This window comes from Coregonus lavaretus, assembly GCF_964263955.1.
Source record: "Coregonus lavaretus genome assembly, chromosome: 2".
Taxonomy (NCBI): Eukaryota; Metazoa; Chordata; class Actinopteri; order Salmoniformes; family Salmonidae; genus Coregonus; species Coregonus lavaretus.
Window position 1 is genome coordinate 45,645,994 of NC_139989.1, and position 15,580 is coordinate 45,661,573.

Genomic DNA, 15,580 nt, shown 5'->3' on the forward strand with positions numbered 1-15,580 from the left:
TCACGGCTTTCTCCACTGTTTGAAAAACACAGCTCCTCTGGCCAAAACATAAAAACACATGATGCACATTGTTAAGTCAAGGAGAGGAAAGCGACAATATGCAGAGGGGGCGCTAGAGAGCCCAGGGCTGTTTATGACAATCATATTACTGGAATTATCTTATCTCATAAAGAATCTGACACAGGTCCAGAGCGACTTTCAGTAGTGAGTGCACACATTTTAATACTTATTTCGTACTGGTCCCCCCCATGGGAATCGAACCCACAACCCTGGCGCTGCAATCGCCATGCTCTACCAACTGAACTACAAACACACGCACACACACAGCTGGAGAGAGAGGGGGATGGAGAGATTTCAGCGATTTAGGGCTTCATTTGGTGATGGCCAACAGTGTTTCATAAACGACTGTACAATACGCCATAAGGGTGGTCACAATTGGCACCATTTGGTAATTGGTTTGATTTCAATTAGGTGGAAAACAGCTTGTGTTTTGTATGTCTGCTCACGATCACAAGTGTGCTAAGCTAAAACCGTCAGCACGTTCATCTGCTTAGCTCCAACTGTACAGATCACACATTAACAAAACATCTACAGTATTCCACTGGGAAAATGGGATTACAATCCCTGAGACAAAAAGTCTGTCCTATTCCTTTTCATTGTTATACTGCCATAGGCTAGGATGAGAATACCACCACCACGCCTAAAACCACAGAGACCATGAATTCTTGAGTCAATGAGGCTAACAAATGTTAACAGTGTGGCTCACTCTCGGTCGCCCCTCTCAGTCCCGACTGCTGGCACAATTGTAGCAATTAGGATAATGAATGTGGTTTGCTGGTAGGTAATCACACGCATACCGTACTGTACAGCCTCCTTCCTACATGCAGCCGCTCAACTATGAATGGTTTGGTTTCATAACACTCCTCCAAACCCCCTCCACCACTCGGCCCTAACTCCTACACCCTTTCTTTCCGCCCCGTTCAAATCTAAACAAAAGACACATCTGGTCTCTCTCTTACTCTCCCTCCCTCCTTCTCACGTTCTCCCTTTCCTTCTTCACTCTCCCTCCTGATTTCCCTCCAGCCCTCTTCTTTCGTCTGCGTCTCCAACACAGGAGCAACACGTTGTCTCTGAAAAAAATGTTTGGATGGAGGAGTTTGTGTGAGAGGAGTCAGTGTCTTTGTCCATTTTGTTTGCTGACATGTAGTTCTGATCAGATGAGGTCGATCATGTAACATTACAGCACCACCACACAGTATAAGACTCAAAAATCCCTTCGAAATTACAGCACATTCTAAGATATTACAATGGAAGCAACCTTAAAATACCTAACCTACTGGAGGGGAGCATGTTGTACAAATTCAAAAATATTCTCAAAAGACATCCCCTTCATCAAATATGCAGAGACACCACAGGGAGTATCTCCTGTTGTCCTGCAGTTGGGAAGCAGTGTTAGTAGACGTGCATAGTGTCTATACGAGTTACGAAGACGTATAGATTTGACCTGTTCGTGTGTTAACTATAGCTACAGGGGTGATAATCTGTAGCCATGCGTGGTCAGCAGGTGGAGAGAGACTTTGACTGAGCCCAGACCCAGGTCACCCTGAGGTCAAATCAGCCAGCGCCCTCTCATTTACCCTCTCACATCTGGACCCAGGGTGCTATTTTACATTGCTATACTCTCTCGCCTCATCTCTCTCTCTCTCTCTCCCTCGCTTTCTCACCCTCCATCCCTCTCTCTCCCTCGACTTCTCTCTTTCTCATCTTCTCTCTTTCGCTTTCCCTCGTCTTCTCTCGCTCTCTCTCCCTCTCCCCCCTCTCCCATTCTCACTCTCTCCCTCCCCATTTCATTTTTTTTATATAGAGAAAACATTCCTCCTCCTCCATTTGGCTCCAGAGAAACCTGGTGCTTATTTTCAGTGCCCTAAATTGATAGCAAATGTGAGGATGGATCCCCTCCCCTCCTCTTCTGGCATTAACACTGAGGATACGTGGAACATTTTCTTGGCCGTAATGAACCCTGGGTTTTATGTTTTTGAAGGTGTTCTTCTTTATGTATTTGACTCCATGTGTTTTCGTTGAATTTCGATGGGGAGAAAAGCCTGCAGCCTGTTTCTCCTTGAGTGCGTGTCTGAGTCATAGACTTTTGTTTTTCAATAAGCCCCCCACTTTAACCTACAACCAAACCTGGTTAGCCTCAGCTGTCTTTACCCATAATTCAACAATCCTTTTTTTCTCCACTTGCGAAACCCTAACTGCTCCCTTCCTATTGTTGCAGCCAACAGAGTTCTGCTGGACCAATATGGCCTCTATTCTTACAAATATAGAAAGAAAATGCACCTCAGCCCTGGTCCAGCCAGGATAAAGGCCTTGTTTATTTGTTTAGTACCATAATCATTACCATTCGGATTTTGGTAAAGATACAACATTTAAAATACAATTTTATCGTTAAGTCAAATAGACCAGCTCACGGCCCCCTGTGCTCCTCTAATATCCCATAATAAAATGCTACATCTTCTTCATAGGACCATGCACAAGTCTTCCTCTTTTCCTCAACTTCACCTACGAAGATGGACTCAGGGAAGGGGAACACAATATTTTCATGTTGAAGGTGGCCTCTACTTAGTGTCTTCTCAGAGTGATTGTGCAGCCAGTCCTCTCTACCTCCCTACCTGTCCTCCCACTGAGTTGGGCTGGAGGCTGGAGGGCCCGATGTGCAGCGTTGCCCCTGAGAGATGGTCCGTGGGACCTGGTCGGCCGGGCCGGACCTAATGTGTGTTTGTGTTGGCGAGGCTTCAGCATTCCACATGTCTTTGTGAATTTCAGCTCTGTGACCTCAGGAGACCCACCGTGCCGAGGAGCACAGATGGACCATGACAGCCTCTGCACCCGGCCTCCACCTCCCATTGGTTCAGACTAATTCCAAAATGTACTTCTCGCTCTTTGAATGGCTCCTGCACAGTCTTAAAAGCTCTTCTTGGCTCTCTGATTGGTCCCGACTGATTCCTAATTCAGCTTGCCTCTGAAGCCCTGCTATGAGCCTCCTCACTGTCTACTTGACCTAAGAGCTCTGACTGGATCCAGCTTATAAAGATACACAGAATCCTTCTCATCACCACCTGACATGATCTCAGGGATTCCCTACTATCAGATGAACAGAACAAAAAGCAGAGATAATACGTTACACCTTGTCACGATCGTCGTAGGAAGTAGACCAAGGCGCAGCGTGATGAACGAACATGTTTATTTATCTTTAGTGATAAATACGGACAATAAACAAAACAACAAACGACTCGTGAAGTCCACGGTACAAAACACAAAACCAACTGGAACAAGAACCCACAAACACAAAGGGAAAAACAGACAGTATAAATATGGCTCCTAATCAGAGACAACCAGCCACAGCTGACACTCGTTGCCTCTGATTGGGAGTCACTCAGGCCAACATAGAAACAGAACAACTAGAACCCCCAACATAGAAATATAACACATAGAATGAACACACCCTGGCACAACATATAGAGTCCCAGAGCCAGGGTGTGACAGTACCCCCCCCCTAAAGGCGCGGACTGCGACCGCGCCTCAACTAGAACAAAACAGGGGAGGGCTGGGTGGGCATTCCTCCTCGGCGGCGGTTCTGGCTCCGGGCTTGCCCACCACCCTCCAATAAACCCCCCATAGCGCCCCTGGTCCGGTCTGGCCCCGCTGGCTGGAGCTGAACTGGACGTAGCAGGAGCGGTTAGCTTCAGCTCCGTTGTGGAGCAGTTGACCGGTACCTGATTAGGCACCGGTGACCCAGGCACGGGTTGTGCCGGACTGACGACGCGCACCCCTGGCTTGGTGCGTGAGGCAGGAAAGGACCGGACCGGGCTGACGATGCGCACCCCTGGCTTGGTGCGTGGAGCAGCAACGGGCCGGACCGGGCTGACGATGCGCACCCCTGGCTTGGTGCGTGGAGCCGGAACGGGCCTCACCGGACTGACGATGCGCACCCCTGGCTTGGTGCGTGGAGCAGCAACGGGCCGGACCGGGCTGACGATGCGCACCCCTGGCTTGGTGCGTGGAGCCGGAACGGGCCTCACCGGACTGACGACTCGCACCCCTGGCTTGGTGCGTGGAGCAGCAACGGGCTTTACCAGGCTGACGACTCGCACCCCTGGCTTGGTGCGAGTAGCAGGAACGGGCTGGACCAGGCTGGCGACGCACACCGTAGGCTTGGTGCGAGGGGCAGGAACAGGCCGGGCCGGGCTGGCGACGCACACCGTAGGCTTGGTGCGAGGGGCAGGAACAGGCCGGGTCGGGCTGGCGACGCACACCGTAGGCTTGGTGCGAAGGGCAGGAACAGGCCGGGCCGGGCTGGCGACGCACACCGTAGGCTTGGTGCGAGGGGCAGGAACAGGCCGGGCCGGGCTGGCGACGCGCACCGTACACTTGGTGCGAGGGGCCGGAACAGGCCGGACCGTACTGGGGACACACACCACTGGCTCTACCCCGGGATCCGGAACGGGCCGGACCGGACTGGTAACACACCCCAGTACCTCTCGCCGTGCCTCTACACCTTCCTTCCCTACTTTGACCAGTGGCCCCCGTAACCTGGTGGCCTTCTGAATTCGCCCCTTTTCTGCCTCCGTCAGCCCCGTCGTCCATGCCCTGTGCCCCCCCCTAAACATTTTTTGGGGTTGCCTCTCGTCCGTCCGACGCCGACACTGATTACGCCGTTGCTCCTCTCTCCGTCGCGCTTCTACCGTCTCACTCCATGGCCGGCGATCCATCCCGGCCAGGATTTCCTCCCAGGTCCAGGACCCCTGCCCGTCCAAGATCTGCTCCCACGTCCAGGCTGCCTGCTCTTGGACACGCTGCTTGGTCCTGGAGTGGTGGGTTCTTCTGTCAGTAGCTGAGTGTAGATGCGGTGAGGAAATCAAGCGCAGGAAACACGGGCGTTCGTCAACAGACTTTAGTTAACAAAATGCAGCACCAAACAGGCGAACAGCCAACCCAACCGGGAGGCAAAATACAAATTACGCACAACACACACAGTGCGTAAAATGAAGATAGCGCACACAGTGCGGACTCTCGGAAAACAACAAACACGAGAGTAATACAAAAAGAGCAACAGCTTGACAATAAACAAAACAACAAACGACTCGTGAAGTCCACGGTACAAAACACAAAACCAACTGGAACAAGAACCCACAAACACAAAGGGAAAAACAGACAGTATAAATATGGCTCCCAATCAGAGACAACCAGCCACAGCTGACACTCGTTGCCTCTGATTGGGAGTCACTCAGGCCAACATAGAAACAGAACAACTAGAACCCCCAACATAGAAATATAACACATAGAATGAACACACCCTGGCACAACATATAGAGTCCCAGAGCCAGGGTGTGACACACCTGAACATACACTCACTGGTTGGTTGATGCTTTGAACCCATTCACCCTTTACAAGCAGGGAATCCCATCACAAGGCCTGGGGATTTTCCCTGACTGCAGGCCTGGAGGAGAGCGTGTGGAAAATAATTAAAGTAAAGAACAATTCCCATTGAGGGAGGGCACAGGCCGTGTTTTCCCACTGCTAAAGCCTGGGGGAGGTCAGGCTCTGCCTAAAGGAGCATTTACCCCACTGTGGCTTTATCCTAATTAGTCAGCGGAACATGCACATGAACTCACAGCCCTTGTCGAAACTAGAAGCAGCCACACAGGGAAACTCTGTGACTTTGACTCAACTCTCTACATTATTAGCAGACCCAGTCATGGGGCTTCTCCTACGAAATGAAATTAGAGGCTAACAAAGTTAGAAGTGCTAATTACAGCCTCATGCTAACAGACTGGGCCCAAGCGGCACAGGGACAGGAGGACCGGCACAGGGACAGGAGGACCGGCACAGGGACAGGAGGACCGGCACAGGGACAGGAGGACCGGCACAGGGACAGGAGGACCGGCACAGGGACAGGAGAGGGAAGGCAAGAGAGGAAGTTACTACATCCTACTCCCCCTTTCTCTAGGGGTGCTACAGCGACACAGGGCTCACCTGCCAACCGGTGCCCTTTCCTCTGGGACACTGGCACTGAATAAAGACATGAGGAAGTCTAGTGCCTGAGCCCCAACAGGTGCATGGTACAGTCTGCTATGTTGATGGTCCATGTTCATGTTCCCTCCTCCAGCTCCCTGTCACAGTGCCACCTCCCATCTCCTCCCTAATGCTCCTCCCTTAGTCACCTGGAACGACCCAGCCCCCCACCCCATCCCACCTAAAACACATCCCCTGCTAAAACACACCTGTGTCAGTAAAAGGAGGAGGAGAGGGGTGGAGAAGGAGAGGGGGGCATGGCGAGAGGATCTTTTCACACCCAGGGAACAGTGAGGGCCCAGGGGCTGAGCTCAAACTGGATTTACCTGCCTCCTATCCTCAGGTAAACCAGCCTGCTCTCACTCACCCACTGCCACAGGACCTTCCTCTATACACGCGCTCTCTCTCTTTCTTTCTCTCTCTCTCTTTCTCTCCATAACTCTCAATAACTCTCTCTCTCTTTATGTAACTCTCTATTTTTCTTTATGTTGCTTTCCATAACACGCTATCTCTAAATCAATCCCTCACACTCCCACACACATTCACTCACTCTGTCACTCACTCTCCTTTCCAACATTCTCAGTATCTTGGCCCCGCCGTTCCTAACTCTGTCTCGCTCTCCACTCTCCCTCTCTCTCTCTCTCCCTCAATCCCTGGCGTTAACAGAGACTCCTCTGTAATAGCACCATAAACCCTGTCACCCTATAGCTCTCTGGGAAGGTGTGAAACTCGCAATTCAATCAGGCTAGTTTATTCAACTGCAGTCGGTAAAATAATAAATGACAGTGTATAATAAACAAATCATAATGTAATAAATCCTCCAAGCTAAACAGCAGGTGACTGGTGGAGGAGTGTCTTTTCTCCCCACATAGCACACTTCACTAATGACACAGAGTCTTTAGTCTTTGTTAACGTATGGTACAACATGAGCCTCACGTTGAATACACACATCAGTGGGGCACGGGGTCACATCAGAGCTACCCCCATTATTCAAAACTAAACACAATAACTGTCAGCCGCTGTCAAAGCACAGAACAATGCCGTGGCTGCATCTCCCGTTTCATACTTTTGCAATCGAGACCAAATTGTCTGCCCCCTCGCCAAAACACTTCAAATGAGACCTGCCCTGGGATATGTGTCAGTATGGTTTACACACTAAAAACAAACACCCTCCCATTCCAGCAGCGAGAGAAATGGATGTGGGTTTGGAGAGAGGGCTGGGAGAGAGGGAGGGGTGGAGTGCTGCTGAGAGAGAGGGAAAGTTGTCATAAAATGACAATAATGAGAGGCCTCTGTGCCACCCACTGACCGCATCAAGACTGCAGTAATGACAGGGCTTGAGGAACACATGAGGGAGTGTGTGTGTGTGTGTGTGTGTGTGTGTGTGTGTCTACCTTTACTACCCTTTTGGGTTCCAAAAGTCCTCCCAAGGACAGTAAAACAAGGAAGAAAGAAAGGTGGGCCATTTTCCCCAAAAGGAAAACCGCTATTTTAAGCTTAGGGGTTAGGTTTAGGGTTAGGGTTACAATTAGGGTTAGGGTTAGAATTAGGGTCAGGGGTTTGGGTTGGGAGTTTGGGGTTAGGGTTACGGAAAATAGGACTTTGAATGGGAATACATTTTTGGGTCCCCACTTGGATAGTAAAACCAACGGTTGTGTGTGTGTGCGTCTGTTCGTGCGTGTGAGCATGTGACACACATGTACCCTTGTGTAAAGGCTGAAAAATGACCCAATTTATTGGATGCCATTTTTTCTACATACACACATGTACACACACAGATTTCAAAATAAGACACAACCAGTATGCATACTGTATGCATAACATGCTCCTCACACTCATTCCCACCGCCAAAGCATCGTTTGCATGATTTCTTAGTGGAAAATGTGTCCAGCGCATCTCGCCTATTATTCTACATTGCACTCACGCCGTCTCCCTGTCTTTGGTGAGCTCATGTTAAAGCGGACACAGCGGCTAGCATGCTAAGTGAGATGGGGCGGCTCAGAGGCCAGGGATTGGGCTGTGAGCAGATGTCCTCTCACGAAATGTCACAGACGACACAGCCGCGTCCGGTGCAGCTGGCCTGCACGTATCAGGGCGAGTGGGGAGGGGTTCGGAGCTGGCGGTCAAGCTGCACAACGCCAAGGGAAAAACAGAGAAATAAGCGTAAAAGACATTCCAAGCCAAACTGAACTATTCCAAAATCAAATCTGAAGGTTTAGCCCCCTGGTGTGTGTAGGACATGAGTATTTACTGACCAGACCGAAAAGAAACACAGTTACGGACCTGAGGCGCAGAGAAAAATCCTGTTCTTTTTCACAAACACCTAGTGAAAAAAACACAACCACAAAAGAGCCTCTGTACTAAAGGCAATTTCAGTTAGAGTTCTGGCCAGGACAGCTTCACTGAGAGAAAAAATTAGATGGAGAGAGAGAGAGAGAGAGAGAGAGAGAGAGAGGAGAGAGAGAGAGAGAGAGAGAGAGAGAGAGAGAGAGAGAGAGAGAGAGAGAGAGAGAGAGAGAGAGAGAGGAGAGAGAGAGAGAGAGAGAGAGAGAGAGAGAGAGAGAGAGAGAGAGAGAGAGAGAGAGAGAGAGAGAGAGAGAGAGGGTGAGAGAAAGAGAGGGTGAGAGACAGGGAGAAACAGACACTGGGAAAAAGAAAGAGAGAAAGGAAGCTTTATTTGATTAACGCCTTCAAAGATATAGTATGGGGAAATAATGTGTGTAATTTGGGACTGTTTGTTTTGCATTAGGCTATACAATATCACACATAGAAAGCCCCTGAAAAATAAATGTGTGAGATGAAAAAAATAGTCTAAAAACGTTTTGTAACGTGGATTTTGGGTAACATATCAAATGTGTCTAACCAAGATGGTTTAAACATGATGTCGAGCAGATGTCTTCAATCAGTGTCAACCAATTTTACCTAATCCACACCATATTATGTACTGTAATTTGGCTGAGCAGAATATAATGTAACTACAAGATTAGAGTGTGACGCAGGTATCTGGAGCCAGAGAGCACAGACAGGAGTCCTCTCTGTGAGGAACCTATGGCATCAAATTGTTAGGATAATTGTGTCTCTTATCAGAAGGATTTCCCTGTGAGGCTGCCAGGGTTGTGGATTTGAGTCCCTGCCCAAAGATCAAAACAGGTCTTCCACCAGAGCATTACATTTTTCAGTGTGTTACAAGGGTCAGAATTGGCCCCGACATCTTTGCCTGACGACTCACACTGAATTCTTCGGCTGCTATATCGATCGGTACTGTACATACTTCAGTCTGAATCTGCCATCATTGAAGTCGTTTGTGGTCACATTGGGCGTTGTACAAAACAAAGTCATCAGCTTTTGTTTAACTACTAGCACACAGCTCGGACACCTATGCATACCCCACAAGACATGCCACCAAAGGTCTCTTCACAATCCCTAAGTCAAGAACAGACTATGGGAGGCGCACAGTACTACATAGAGCCATGCCTCGTGGAACTCTATTCCACATCAGGTAACTGATGCAAGCAGTAGAATCAGATTTACAAAACAGATAAAACTACATATTACGGAACAGTGGGGACTGTGAAGAGACACACACAGGCACAGACACACATACACATGATAAGACACGTACTCTACACACGTACACATGGATGTTGTATTGTAAATATGTGATGGTGGAGTAGTGGCCTGAGGGAACACACAATGTATTGGGTAAAGTGTTATGAAATGTAATGTCATGTAATATTTTAAATTGTATATAACTGCCTTAATGTTGCTGGACCCCAGAAAGAGTAGCTGCTGCCAACAGCAGCTAATGGGGATCCTTAATAAATACAAATACAAATCAGTGACTGGATCGTCTCTAACCAATCACAGTATCAAAGCCAATGACGAATTTTCAAAACGTCGCTTTACCCATGTGTGTTCTGGCTCTGGCCCAACCCATTGGTTTCTGCGACCAATCAGACGGTGTGGATGTGTTCGCATTCTATAAGGGCCTCAAACTCAGCTCTGGACCTCGAAGCAAGTTCCACTGCATGTTTTCATTGTTCCCCTCTAATCAGGGACTGATTTAGACCTGGGACACCAGGTGGGTGCAATTAATTATCAGGTAGAACAGAAAGTCAGCTGGCTCCGGACCTCGTAGAGTAAGAGTTGAATACCCCGGCCCGGGAGGGAGTCAAATTCAGACTCATTGCGGAGAAGAATAAACGTTTGTGGGCGTGGCGTTTGGCCAGAGTAATGGGTCTGGGAAATCAGGCAACCGAAATTGGCCGAAGCGTTTGTAAAGTATCTGCTGCATGTAAAAGAGAAAGCTCTGACCAAGTATATTGGAATATTCCACCAGGGTCATTCCGGAACCTTCAGTGTGAATCGGCTCTCGCTAGAGCCCATTCTGCAGCCAGAGCAGAAGGTAAAATAAACTCAGATGAAAGGAGCAGAAACTACAATAAAAGTACAAGTAAAAAAAGTAAGCATCGACTCTGTATTCTCTGGGGCCAAAACCACAGATAAAAATCTAACCGCAGAATGGCCAGATTGCTCTAATTCACTGTCATCTCTGCTTTTTTACAGCAGAGCCTGGAGAGAGAGCGAGAGAGAGAGCAAGAGAGAGAGCGAGAGAGAGAGAGAGAGAGAGAGAGAGAGAGAGAGAGAGAGGAGAGAGAGGAGAGAGAGAGAGAGAGAGAGAGAGAGAGAGAGAGAGAGAGAGAGAGAGAGAGAGAGAGAGAGAGAGAGAGAGAGAGAGGGGGAGAGAGCAAGAGAGGGGGAGAGAGCAAGAGAGAGAGAGAGAAGCCCTGATTCTCCCGCCCACACCTACTCCTCTCTTCCATTCACAATGTCTCTTAAATTGTTTGCCCTCTCCTTTTAATGTCTGTCTCTAAATCATCAGCTCTTAAAATAAACACAGCGGCTTGGATTACCCTCTAAATCTCCGCCTGTGCTGCTAAGGAGCATGTGCAGAGGGACTCAGGCTCAGGTAATTCCGTTTGGGTGCTCCCCTGTAGGTTTGGGTTGCTGGAAGAGAGCCTCCATCATATTAAACAAAGCAGTATAATGTCAACTTGAGTTCAACTCTGGAGCAGGGTGGTCTGAGTTGGATAATACAGCAACTAGCGCATGTTATCACAAAAACTATAAGGCAAAGAGATCTGCAACCATCTTACGTCAAGAATCCCTGACTTGACCATTATTTGAACATCATCCCTAAGGCCATTTCAATTCAAAGTGAATTCTGACAAAACATACCATATGTTATTGGACCTAAACCAACAAATACAAATACAAGTTTCCCAGTCCAGTGTGGTGACAGATTGCACCCAGTCTAGGACCGGTGGAGGGGACCAAGTCAGGGCCTGCTGTAGCCATTCTGTACACCCTCCACTCACTGGGGCAGGGGCACCCAGTATGAGCAATGAGGCGAATCCCAGGTCTGTAAGGTCACGTATGTGCACTGCTAGGTGTGTGTGTGTGTGTGTGTGTGTGTGTGTGTGTGTGTGTGTGTGTGTGTGTGTGTGTGTGTGTGTGTGTGTTTGCGTGTGTGCGTGCGTGTGTGTATTGTGGTGTGTGTGTGTGGCACCAGGTGTAAACTGGGGTTCAGGTGCTGGGTGGGTGAGTGGGAGCACTGGGAGAGTGCGGAGAGAAGCAGGCACACATATGCTGTGCTACGGATGCTGTTTGTTGTCGCTCGCTCTCCCACTATTGCACACATGTGCGCATGCACAAAGATACACACATACACATACATAGACTCACTCATAGGAGTTGAGATCTTTGGGGATCTCTCGGTTGTTTTGAAGGGCAAAACAGATTGCGTTTGAAAAATGAAAGGGAAAGAGATGTAGCCTCATGTTTATGAACTACAACAATATTTTCAAAGGGTGGCTCTTTGAAAGCTAAAGTAGCTCTGCCCCATGAGAGGAGGCTCTCTCATAGGCCCTGCATTTGAACTAATCTCATAACTGGGCCATCACAACACTGAGACACTTCCTGTGTGCACAGGATGGGACACCTAGCATAGTCACTACTGCACCACTACTGCACCTTTATAAGTTATTCAATTAACAAACGTAGGTCTTATAAACAGGCCCACTGAAGCTAAACTCCGAACCAGGGTCTCAAAGATCCCTCAGATGGGTTTGACTAAAGGAGACCAAGATGGAGTGAATCTCCTCTTTGAGTATGTATTCCTGTATTGGCATTTCTGCTTGAATTCAGACATACACATGTTAGTAATGCTCTGTCTATAGGGTGAAACAGATCTGAGTGGATTCCTCTGGCAGCCCTGTGCCCTGCGGTTGATTACGTTACAGGCCGGAGTGCCACAGCAACAGCCCAGCACCACACTCTGTGTGCCAATAGGAGCTGTCCTAGAAGCACCTTGGATACCGACCAGCAAAGGTATGCTGGAAACAGGGGTAGGTGCCATGGCAACCCCTTGCAGGGGCTTTCTGGTCAATAACTCAAGGCACAGGTATGGTTGTGTGCATCAAAAGGGCAGGCACCGGCCTCAGACACTAAATAGCCTAAAACACAATGAGGTGACTTCCAAAATGTGAGAGCTCATAAGTAAATACCCCAATATGCACAGCCAAACAATCTCATAAACGGGCTACTTCCTGCTTTAATCTTCTCCATAGTTTCTTATTGCTTATGAAAAAACCCTGTTGTTTTTCATTCTTTTATGAAATGTATGCATTGGAACTGCCAATAAGAATTCAAATGAGTCTGAAATTATAGGTGAGTGCAGAAGTGTTGACAGTTGACGGTTATAATGAGAAAGTTACCATCCCAAATTGTGCCTGTGAAATGGAGCCTCCGGTCCATATGAAAAGCAAACAGACAGCGTAATGAAGTGAAAGTGTCAGCTGATTTTGTGCCGGAGCCCAGAGCCGTGTCGAGCTGAGCCCTGCTTCCTCTTTAAGGAGGGAATGACGGGACTGGGCAGCAGAATCCACTAGAATAGCATGAATCTTCCACAGACTCAACAAAATAATAAAATAATAAAAGGTGTGTGTGCGTGTGCATGTGTTTTAATTAATACTATTCTCCCACAACCATGAGTACATTTATGAGAAAATAATCCTTATAAAAGTTATGAGCAGAAACTAAAGTCTAAATTAAATACACAGTTGCCACTTGCCACTTTGTCAAATGTTGGCCATTCATAACTGTATAGTATCAGCATTAAGTGTTTCTGAAACCTTTTCTCCTGATTTGAGTTTTAGAAGTAAGTAAGTATTTGAGTAGCAAGTCTCATAATGCCATCATGACTAAATTACAGTATCTAAAAGAATGGCCAATTGTTTATTAACTAATTAATTTAGAGAGTAAAAAACTAGTGGAAATACTATTATTGTTTTGATATTATCAAAAGTGCTGTTTCAAAGTCACCATATCTCTCTCTGTTTCCTTGTCTCTGTTGGTTCGGCAAAGGCGTGTTTGTTGTTCAGCTGCTCAAAGGCGTAGCGGGTTTATTTATTTATTCGATTCCCATTAATTAAAACATTTGCACTGACAAACAGGCAAAAGGACGCATTAGCACCTAGTTTACACCCTGTGTCCCCTGGCTGTCAGCTGACGTGGTAGAGCTCCAACGGCGCACATGTCTTTAAGTGATGCGGAACCAGAGAGGGTCTGAGACAGCCAGGGCGTCTCAGCTCATCAACACAGACAGAATTAAATATCATGATATCACTGAATGTCAGTTAATATTGTACCAAAACATAACTGTGTTTGTCTGCAGGGCTAGGAATGTAATTGTAGCATTAGCATGCCCAACTGTTAAAAACTTAACATGCAGTTATAGTTTCTACAGTACATACAGTACTTGTAGGCTATATCCATATGTAGTATGCCTAAATGCACAGACATAGCTGTATTGTTACTGTATGTCAGTACCCCCATACCATGTCCTCCAAAGGGAGTGAGGCCCTCACCTCTCTCTCCCTCACTTCCCCCTGTTATATCAATGAACAAAAGAGGGGCTCTTGAGGCCGTGGGTGGATCCATAAAAGGAAGAAAGAAGCAGTGCTCCTGGTCCGTGCTGAATGGGGCCCTTTCACACTTAGAGAGGCCTGTTTACTCTACCTCAATATTAGGCCTAATTTTCTGATCATTATTGAGTAATTCCACCCACCCCCACACCCGTCGTTTTACGCTCTCCCATCATTCAGGCCGAATGTTCTCCGTGAAGGCCCAGGTCTCTGTCCAAACGAATTTGAGGCTCGCTCACAGATGCAAAACACGTCGAAAGTGATTTGTTTTATTTTCTGGTGCGCCTGTCAAACCCTCATCCCGCCCCTTCACAAGCCACCTTCTTCCTCTCCCTGTTCAGCTGCGAGATGTGAAAAAATGCTATAGCAGCTGGGGAAATAATCTGTAAAGAATTACTATTTTATGTTATTTAGAATATAGATTTATTTTTACAGCGTGTTTACTATGCAGTTTACTGTAGTTACTTAGTAAATACAATTTTGTTATTTAGCATGAAGTCATTCTCCCTTCTCATTGGGCAAGATCTGAGAATGAGCCTCCATTTTGTTTTGGACCAGTATCCCATACAGCACAATCACACTGAAAGTATCAACACTAAAAAAGTAATATGAAAATATTCTCACTATGTATCACTGTTTGATAAAATTGTGATTATTATATTAAGAAATAAAGAGGTCAATAAATATGAAATAATATATCTATATCATCTACATTTTAGTGCTGATATTTCCTGTCGGCTCGTTAAAAAAGCCACAGACATGGCGGAGGGAGATGAGGCCGCGAAGGCGGGAAGTGTTCATCGAAACTGTCGATATGGGGAAAAAGGTTAAGAACGAGAGAAACAAAGAAAGGATCAGAAGGAGAGGTTGGCAGAGACTGTGTGGCGGTTTGAAAAGCTGGCACCTTCCAAACAGAGCTGCAGCTTTGGGTGCCAAACGCTGCCAACCAGCCACACTGAATTCTGCCCGCCCTCTCATTGTTTTCACCATGGCTTCTTTATTTTGTGCTTTTCTTTTACATTATGTTAGATTGAGTGATGCCACTACAGCCACAATTACTACTAATAATACCACTAACAATTATAAAATAAATCATAATAATAGATATAGAATACAAATATTTACAGTTCTCATAAAACATTTTGAGGGAAAACTATGTTGCTACCCTATTTAAATGGCAGAATTTGATAGGGAGTAAATTACATACTGATACAGAGATCCCGTATCAGTATTCCTGTCTGTGCCTCCACTGTCCTGGGTTCCGTACGGAAAGAGCTGTCCCAATTACAGGGCAGCCTTTCCCCGGCTCTGCTCCACTGGGCCGAGCGCGAGCGGATCAGAATCTGGCTGGGAACTGGGCGAGCAGCTCTCATCCCTTCTCTCGCTCCCTCGCTCCTCGGCACAGGGAGCTGAGAGAGGCCAGTCCACCCCTCCTGCGTGGGTATATGTTTTTGGGGACAGACAGATTTCATGCCTGGCGTCTGTACAAAACGGCTATAAGAAATCAAGCAGTGAGACGA

At 47.4% G+C, this 15,580-nt stretch overlaps 1 pseudogene across 1 annotated transcript in view; it reads right to left on the reverse strand.

Moving 5' to 3' along the window:
• The window catches only part of LOC311139233 (nuclear factor 1 X-type-like), an 88,573-nt pseudogene that overhangs the window by 21,322 nt on the left and 51,671 nt on the right, over positions 1–15,580 (reverse strand). The gene's annotated exons all lie outside the window — the stretch shown is intronic.